Source organism: Dermacentor variabilis, chromosome 9, assembly GCF_050947875.1.
Source record: "Dermacentor variabilis isolate Ectoservices chromosome 9, ASM5094787v1, whole genome shotgun sequence".
Lineage (NCBI taxonomy): Eukaryota > Metazoa > Arthropoda > Arachnida > Ixodida > Ixodidae > Dermacentor > Dermacentor variabilis.
The window spans coordinates 100,110,122-100,120,559 of NC_134576.1; positions in this window are offsets into that span (position 1 = coordinate 100,110,122).

Consider the following 10,438-nt stretch of genomic DNA (forward strand, 5'->3'; position numbering starts at 1 on the left):
CGGCGGTCGGAAGGCGGCACTGACCCCTTCACCGAATGACTCCACCCTTCGAGAGGGCGCGCGCATCGAGGCACCCTAGAGGCAGCATGATCAACGTTGGCTGAACAAGCGAAGCTTCAGGCTGAAGGCATATCGACAAGGGGGCTTGCCTCCGTCAGGACAAGAACTGCACTCTTTGGCAGCATTTATTCTTGCCCATTCTTTTCCCAATCCTCCGGTGAAACCATTCTTTGGTTTCGATTTTGCAGCGTGTACTTTCTTCAAAGCAACGGTAGAAAATCAGAATGTACTTCAGTGCATAAGGCAAAGTAATCATCTCCTGCTAACCTTCTTATACGCACAGCACTGACGCACGCACGCACGCGCACACACGCATGCACACATACAGCACAAAACGAGGACAAGCGTTCCGTTTTAACTGACAAGGCACATTCTAGTTGTTAGAATATTGGTCTTCTGAGGCCCCTTTACCGACCCAGTCATAAGACCGAAAAGCTCTACTATATACGGCCACTGAGTTCAAGGTGGCGTGGATGGCGGGCCCATTGCAGTACTCATAGTACCTTGCTGGTGAAGTAGCCCACAAACACGGACACAGTGGAGACAAGCAGGAATAGACGACACTCGCTAGCAGCGAGTGTCGTCTATTCCTGCTTGTCTCCACTGTGTCCGTGTTTGTGCGCTGCTTCACCAGCAAGGTACTATGATCACTCACCAACTAGCCCAACTTTCCACGTTACTGAACTCCATTGCAGTACGCTGGACTTCGGGTGACTTCAGCCTCAGGACAGCCTTGGAAAGCTTCGCAGAGGAAAGCGAGGGCCTCTTTCGGCATCGTATAGTTGGACGCGATTCTGCGTCATCGGCGCTTTCGGATTTCGTTTCCGAGGGGCATTTCTCGGAGGGACGCTCGTTGCCAGAGGAACGCTCGCCTCCCAGTGCGTCGGCGCTCACATTGGAATCTTCGAGCACCGTGCTGAATACGGCGCCGTAGTCATGGTCGATCCAGCGCTGGCGGTTCGGCGGCGGAGTGTCGATGCTGGACCGAGACGACGTGCGGTGTAGACGCCAACGCTTGAGCTCGGTGCGGGCCCAGCGCTGAATCACCGCGGCCGCCGCATCATGCCTCGACAACTTGGTAGCTTCTATTCCTGTGATGAAAAATTATGGTTGATCACTCTTTCAAAGGAATCGGTAGAACACGAAAGTGAAACGCGTCTTCACAGAAGCTGTTGCATGTTTACTGTACTTGAAGAATTAAGTTGGAAGTAGCTGTCTGCGGCACCCTACCACTGCCCAGGAATCCTGGACAATCGCCACACAATCGCGACCGGGAAAACATACCCCGGAGACACTGCATTGCACGCGCCGGGGCAATGCGCAATGCCGCCATAAATCACAAGCATTCGCGAACCGCTCAAGCCAAACCGAATGGGTTGTTAGTAAATCGCTTCGTGAACTTGCGGTTCGCAGCAGCGAAAGACTCTCGTTTTGTGGGTCGATGACCACGTGGCAGGTTTGCTTGGCGTGCGGCATCCAGTTGCCGATCCGCTTTGTTGAAAGTACGAGCATTTTAGCCCGGCTCCGCAGTGTTAGCGGGGAGCACTGGTGGGCGAACTAGACTCTTAATCTCGCTCCACATAGCATCCATATTTTAAGTGCAACATTTTTTGCAAGTATGTTCCATTCACGCGGTGGAACCTATCTGGATCGCGATTAAACGCGCTACACAGGAGCAGAAACAAGCTGCTCCACCGAAAAGCCGGCGCTGGTGGACACTGCACTCACGAAAGCTCTACTTGGTTGAATCTGAGTATAACGAGATTAGGGTGTCCCGCTTGATGAAATTTATGTGGAACGGTCTTATCAGCGATATCCGGTAACAGTGGCATGAAGTACCAAATGCAGGGCGAGTTGGTATTCAACCCTGACGAAGAATAGCGCCATTCAAAAGACAGACGAAAGAATGTGGACACCACGGTGGGAAATAGCTCAACCGAAGATAGTGACAGGGCTTTAGAACATTTGCTCTACATCGTTTCCATCTATTAAGTGTAACTTATTAACCTAAGTTTTTCAGGATTGCAATTTGTTAGGCGTGTTGGTAAACTAACTTGGAAAGCACATTTAGCGCCAGCGAACAAGGACCGAAGGGAGACGACACCACAATGCGCTAACTTCAACAACTTGATATACAGGAAACACCCAGCTATTTAACCCATGCACAGTGGCGCCACCTCAACCAAAGTTTTTTTCATATGCTGCGTGGCAGTTATGTACAACGAGCTTCAAAGTAGGGGGGGGGGGTGCAAGCCTCAGACAGGAACATGAGGCTGGTGTTTGAGGCTATAGCCCTAGGGTGTTCTTGTTCTATCATCGTAAATGACTGAGTTTTTATCTTGCTTAAAGATTTGTTTTGCTTAGAGAAATTTGCATGAGCGCTTCGTTTGAGCTTGACCATCGGAGCAACGGTTGCCCAATGAATGGGCTGATCGTTATAACGAATCACGGTCTCCCAGACGAAGGCCATTCCGTGAAACCTTCTGCGTCAAAATAAATCTTGCTTGAGTGGCTTCTGGGGAGGTAATCAACTTTCGTAGTGACCATTATAGTGCTCACCTCCCGGGTAGATGTAACCGCCTTCATGTCGATCTGATGACCTGTGCCTTGTCGTGCTTCCATGCCCAAAAGCCTTGGTTGATCCTTTTTATGCTTTGCTTTTGTTGTTATGTGGTGACGTTGAGAGTAATCCCGGTCCCACTACAGGTTTGCAAAAAGTGCTATCTTCGAATGCTGTGGAAGAAATTTTGAAAACTCTTAAGGACCTAGACGAGCGATCTATAAGAATGGAAACCCTACAGAAATCTATGGCTACGTCAATATCAGACCTAAAGGAAAAGCAGGAATCAGTTTGTCAGGTGGTATCAGATATAAAAGCCAGATTAGAAAAAGTTGAACAGCAAACTTTTGCAATTGAGCAAAAGCAGACAGATCTCGACGATGTGCGGGATTCCTTAGTCCGCGTCGAAAAGCACACGCGCACACTCCACTCAAGACTAAACGACGCCGAAGACCGCGCTCGCCGGAATAACTTGCTGTTCTACGATGTGCCTGACTCCGCTGATGAAACCTATCCCAAGTCTGAAGAAAAAATACTGAAAATTTTCGCTGATACATTAAATGTGGATATTTCAAGTAACAACATAGCCAGAGCGCACAGAATCGGGCGATTTGCCACAGGGAAAGCACGGCCACTAATAGTAAAATTTGAAACATACAAATGTAAGGACTTAGTCCTTTCCAAGCGCCAAGTTTTGAAGGATAAAAAGAATATCCGTAAGCGAAGATTACTGCCCAGCAACAAGACACTGCCGCAAGAAGCTGATCGAATTTGGAAAAAAACACAAAAATGTCATTCAAGTTGCACTACAATAAATTGATTATCGGTGGAAAAACGTATGTTTACAATGAAGCTCATAATACTGTAACTGAAATAGCAGCTTTCGATAGCACACAGAACGACATCAGCCCTCGTACTCTTCGCTCTGGACGCGAATTCCCATTAAAAGAAACATAGGGGAACGAACGGGGAGGCGGTTCTCAGCTGTGTTCTTGCTCAGTGCTTTTTTCGAACATGCGTAGTCTTCTGCCCAAGAGGGACGAACTGTGTGCCATTATTGATGACTGTGACGCTGACATCATTGCGTTAACTGAAACCTGGCTGTCATCTAGGGTAGCCAACTCTGAGTTGTTTTTTTGCAGAAATAAATACGCAGTTTTTCGGAGCGATCGCACTGGGAAAGTAGGCGGTGGTGTACTTCTTGCAATCAGTGACCGATTTGAGGGCTTTTGTGTGCCGATTGTTTCAGATTTAGAAATCGTCCGGTGCTGCCTTACAATAAAATTTAAAAAACTACTAATAGGGGTTTGTTACCGATCACCCTCAAGTCCTTTGTCCTTTTGCAATGACTTGTATGACAACTTGAACCAGATAACAATACGCTATCCTGGAGTGCCAATATATCTAATGGGCGATTTTAATTTTCCAAACATCGTATGGTCCCACAGTCCGTTTTCTGAGCCCTCATCTACTGAACGTAATGAGTTCATTACACTTTGCTCTGACTTCGGTTTTTCACAAATGGTCACCTCACCAACGCGAATAACTCGGCACTCATCCTCACTACTTGATCTGGTGCTCACATATTCACCCGACAACGTCTCATTGATAACTCACTTGCCTGGTCTCAGTGATCACGACATTTTGCACTTCACGCTTACATTCCCCCAGCAGTATCAATGCAAACAACTAAAGACAATTAGAAACTTCAAAAGAGCCAATTTTTCTGCCATAAACTCAAGCCTATGTTCATTTCTTGACGACTTCTTACCGCAGTTTTTTGAACGATCAGTTGAAAGAAATTGGTGTATGTTCAAGAATAAAATTTTAGAATTAGTCCATCAGCATGTTCCACTCCAGCGCGTTTATTCTCATAATCAAGCCCCCTGGTTTAACAGGTTTCTTAATATGCTCTCAAATAGGAAGAGACGCCTTTTTCGCACCGCTAAACGGACGAAAAAGCCTGCACATTGGCTTGCATATAAAAACGCTGCCTCTAACTACTCAATTACAGCTAAAAATACTAAGCACACATTTTTTAGCAAAACCCTGCCATTATTACTAAAAACCAATCCAAAGCGCTTTTGGAGCATAGTAAAATGCAAACGTGGAAATAAGATTGCATTAACACAATCTGGTAGTCAGGTGTCCAGCTATCTTTGCGCAGACGTCTTGAACAGCGCGTTTGTGCAATCATTTTCCTCTCCCGCACCTAACAACGAATGTCCCGTCCTACAGGACTGTAACTTTCCTCCTATGGACCCTATTATATTTGATGCAACAGGAATTAAGAAAATAATCGAAAATTTGAAAATTACTTCCTCCTGCGGTGTCGATGAAATCACCACCAAATTCTTAATTAGCACAGTTGAATATTCGTCTATCATATTGCAATATCTATTCTCGCAATCATATGACTCTGGCATGCTTCCGCTAGATTGGAAAACAGGAAAAATCATTCCCATACACAAATCGGGTGACACTCATAATCCATTTAATTATAGACCAATTTCTCTTACCTCAGTACCTTGTAAAATTATGGAGCATGTAATCTACACGCATCTCATTAACTTCCTTGACGACAATAATTTCTTTACTCCTCACCAACATGGGTTTAGAAAACACTTCTCTTGCGAAACACAGCTTGTCACATTTACAAACGATTTACGCTCTAACCTTGACGCAGGCTTCACGACGGACTGTATTTTTTTGGACTTCGCTAAGGCATTTGACAAGGTGTGTCACGCTCTACTCTTACACAAAATAAGCATTTTAAACATGGACCCTACACTACTTAAGTGGATTTGTAGCTTTCTTACATCGCGCGTTCAGTTTGTTTCTGCTAATGAATGTACTTCCTCTCTAGTCCCTGTCGGCTCAGGCGTCCCTCAAGGATCTGTCCTAGGCCCACTTTTGTTTCTTATATACATTAATGACTTACCTATTAATATTTCATCAAAGATATGTTTATTTGCAGACGATTGTGTGATATACCGCAAAATTTCCAATAACTGCGATGTAACAGCTCTACAAACCGACTTAAATAAAATAACTGATTGGTGCAGCACGTGGAAAATGCAACTTAACATTAAAAAGTGCAAAACTATGAGGTTTTCTCGTACTAACTCTAGTTCTCCAAATGATTCTCTCACTAATATATCACTTGAATGTGTCACCTCGTATCGTTATTTAGGAGTGACCATAACTAACAATTTGTCTTGGAAAACGCATATTGATATCATAGTGTCCAAAGCTAACCGTACTTTAGGATACCTGCGCCGAAATTTTTCTCGTGCACCATCCTCATTAAAACAGTTACTATATACCACTTACGTTCGCACGCAACTTGAGTATGCTTCATCAATATGTGATCTCTGGCATTCAACACTAATACATACGCTGGAAGCTATACAAAACCGTTCAGCCCGTTTCATTTTAAATAACTTCAATCGGACAGCAAGCGTAACACACATGAAATGTTTATTAAACCTGCCTCTCTTATCCGACCGCCGAAAACACTCACGCATTTCTCTTTTTCACAAAATCTATTATCATAACACCTTTTTACACACTCTTTGGATCAGGCCAGCACCCTTCATTTCTTCTCGCCGTGATCATAATCAGAAAGTTAGCATATCTCATTTCAATACTATCATGGGCGCAAATTCATTCTTGCCAAAGACTAGCAAAGACTGGAACAGCTTATCCCCTTCATTAACAGGTATAATTAATCCACTTATGTTTAGAAACGCACTTGAAAACGAACTTTTGTAATATACTTACCATTTGTCTTGCCTATGTGTATGTACCTTTCTTTATTGCAGCGTTTTCATCAGTTTTCATCAGCATCATGATCAAAAAGTTAACAATGCATTTTGTAAATCTACTGTACATATTATGTTTTTTTTTAATCCCTTTACCATTGTGTACATCACATTTGTATTTATCTTTTGTACCTCTGCTTATTATCATCGGATGTCAACTCAAAATTTGGAATTGTTACTGCCGTTATTTATCTTTTTTTGAGTTACTTTTACCGATGTTTACTTTGTATTTTGTTAGCCCCTCCCCTCTATAATGTACTATGTACCTTGAGGGTAAAATAAATGAAATGAAATGAAATGAAACCGTGGATGTTTAGACGAGCCACATCGGACATGCTGAATTTGGATTTCGAGTCGACAGCCGTGGCTTGGCCACAGTTCGCTGGCGAAATGTCGCTCTTAGCGCCCCTTTTACAACACCTGGACAAGAGAGTTTTGATTTTGCTGAGTCAGCCAATCCGAGTCATAAAGCAATACCTTCATGTAACGCTCGATATATTATTTGAAGAGTACATTCTTAGGCCAGTGAATCAGCTGCATAGTAAGATTTTTTTTTCACAGCCCCTCCTTAGTGTAGTCATCTGTAGACATACATTAAAGACTGGTTGGTTGACTGATTGATTGAATTGCTTGAAAGCTACGGTACGAGTCCTTTAGACATTTTGATATCTGCAAACTGCCCATGGAAGTTTGCTTTGCCTACAAAACATTGTATTGGAGCAGTCGCAAAAAATCGTGTGACAACTTCAAGGTATACATCTTTAAAAAATCGAAGCCCATTTCTTAAAGAAAGATGGTTGAACGTGAAGCTTTTCCCCAATGCAAACTGAGTCAAAGTCAAACTCAAAAGCCATCGACCACGCAACGAACCCAAGAACTGCTGAGCGACACGATACTATGCATATGTGATTTGATTGCTTGTTTAGGATTGTATTTTTTAACGTTGAAGTTGAATGAACACACATTTCGTTAACTTGCATAGCCTTTATTTGAGATCGTGTAGCCGTTGATTGCACGCCTCCCTGACGCTTTCTCGGACGACTCTGCACTTTCGTTCGCCAACGGCAGTTTCTTCTGCCGTGCGCTGCACCCGCGGCCTACTCATGATGAGGGCCGGGAATGCATCGCGAGACGCGCGTTAATGCAATACAGATATGTACAGTTCGTCTGGGTAGCGGGGAGTTAAACCATCTTTCTTATGGTGTTGGGCTGCTGAGCACGAGGTCGCGGGATCGAATCCCGGTCACAGTGACCGCATTTCGATGGGATCGAAATGCGAAAACACCATAATGTGTTGGCGGGCTAGTTGGTGCGGATCCATAAATACTTCGTTTAGCGCAAAACAACGGACACGCCTTGTCCTGTAGCCTTTTCTTGTGTCCGTTGTTTTGCGCTAAACGAAGTACTTATGGATGCGAAAACACCCGTGTACTTAGATTCAGGTGCACGTTGAAAAACCCAGGTGGTCAAAATTTCCGGTGTCCTCCACTACGCAAGCCTCATAATCAGAAAGTGGTTTTGGCACGTAAAACCCCATAACCTTGTTTGATCATCTTTCCTTCAGAAAGGGGCTTTGAGTTTTGTTCCAGATCCTCAGACGAGCCCGTGTTCACGCGCCCTTGCTGTCTCCGATAAGCAGGCAAGCTGAGTTAATCGCGACAGGGGTGATGTCATGCCTGTTATAAGGCGCGGTGGCAGGTGCTGCATGGTGTTTCGAACGCCTCGCTTGAGGAACCACGAGGATCCACTCTAACCACGAGGATCCCAGCACACGATATATACACAGGTGCCCTCTCACTTGATTGAGACCCAGTTGCGACAAACCCGTTTCTAAGAGCCAGAGTTTATAATATATTGTTACGGCTTCCTCCATATTGGCGACGAGCAGCGCAAAGATCCTGTTCTTCGAACACTTATGGAACGCCTAAGCTCCTCGCCCAATGACACGTCCCTCCAGATGTTCACCTTACGCGATACATACCGTCGTACAGTTCATCCTGATAGCCCGGAGCTCCTCCTAGTCGTTCGCAAGCACCTTCGACTCGCCGTGCTCCAGCAACTTCACGTAACTCCTGCTGCTGGACATCTGGGCATCACTCGTACTTACGACCGCCTGCGGCGCCGCTTCTTCTGGCCCGGCATTCATCGCTCTGTGCGCCGTTATGTCGCTTCTTGCGACCTGTGTCAGCGACGGGAGACACCTGCGATGCCTCCCGCTGGTTTGCTTCAACCAACTTACATCCCTACAGAGCCCTTCTTCCGTGTGGGCCTCGACCTCCTTGGCCCCTTTCCAATTTCTATCAAAGGAAACAAATGGATTGCTGTAGTGACCGATTATGCCACGAGATATGCCATCGCACAAGCGCTGCCAACCAGCTGCACTACAGATGTCGCCGACTTCTTACTATACGGCGTCATCCTGCACCATGGCGCCCCTCCTGTTGCTGACCGATCGCGGCCGCTACTTTCTATCGAAGGTCGTCGATGATCTGCTCCGCTCCTGTTCTACAGAACACCAGATTGCTACCGCGTACCACCCTCAAACGAACGGCCTCACCGAGCGACTCAACCGCACACTAACTGGAAAGCTGGCCATGTAGGTTTCCGACGATCACCGCGACTGGGATGTCGCTTTACCCTACATCCCTACATCCCTACATCCGGCTATGTATGCCAGGCTAACCCCGCCTGCTTCAACATCACCACCACCACCACCACCACCTACAACTCGTCCCGTCACGACACTGCCGGATTTTCACCATTTTACCTTTTGTATGGCCGCGACCCCACCTTGCCCTCTGACACGTTGCTACCTTCCTCAGTACAATCACCCAGCACTGGTTACGCTCGCGATGCTATTGACTTAGCCGCGCAGGCCCGAGATGTCGCCCGTCATCGCCTCACAGTCTCGCAAGCTTCTCAAAAGCGGCGCTACGACCTTCGGCAGCGAGACCACAATTTTTTACCTGGTTCCCTTGTCCTTCTCTGAACGGCTTCACGTCGCGTCGGCTTGTCGGAAAAGCTACTTTCCCGTTATTCTGGTCCGTACCAGATCTTACGCCAGCTGTCCGACGTAACATATGAGATCGCCCCAGTCGTTCAGCCTTTAGTGCCTCCCAACGTCACCAGCGATGTTGTCTAAAGACGTCAATGCCTCTACGCCCACTGCATGAGAGCCCAAAGCTCTCGTGGCCTGCAGGACCTGAATAAAGTTGATTTCCTTCCTTCCTTCCACCTCGCCAGCCTCAAGCCCTATGTCCCCCCATTAAGTGAGGCTCTATAACTCGCACTGGGACGGAGCTACCCCGCCGGGAGGGTGATGTTACGGTGAAGGGAAGGAAGAAGTTGATTTAGACTAGAGGAAGACTGAGTCTGGAGGTTGCCAAAACGCCATATGCACCAGTTGTAAATATATTACATTTTACACTCAAGGGCCTTTCTTCCTGCAACAATATCATTAGCGCATATAACGAACCAGCTATCAGTTCCCGTGTCCAAGAGGTGTGCCCGCCACATATAAACTTATTCAGCCTGAAAAACAAAACCGGAATACCTTCTACAAGCTGGCTCGTACGCTACACAGTCGCATCAGGCATGAATGAGTTAATAGACACTAGAGCAGACATCTCGAATTATGCAAGAAAGGATGCCAGCGCACACGAGGAATGAGGCTGCACGATAAACACGGGCTCAACAAGGAAAACCTCAGGCTGAAGCCATATCGACAAGAGGGTTTGCCACCGTCAGGACAACAATTGCACTCTTTGGCAGCATTTCTTCACGACCATTCTTTTCTCGATGCACCAGGAACCAGTTTCCATTTTGCAGCGTGTTGAACTTTCTTCAAACAAGGGTAGAAAATCAGAATGTACTTCAGTGTATGAGGCAAAGTAACCACCCCCTGCGAACCTCCTTATACGCGCGCATGCACGCACGCACACATACGCTCACACATACGCACAAAAAGAGGAGAAGTGTTCCGTTTTAACTAATA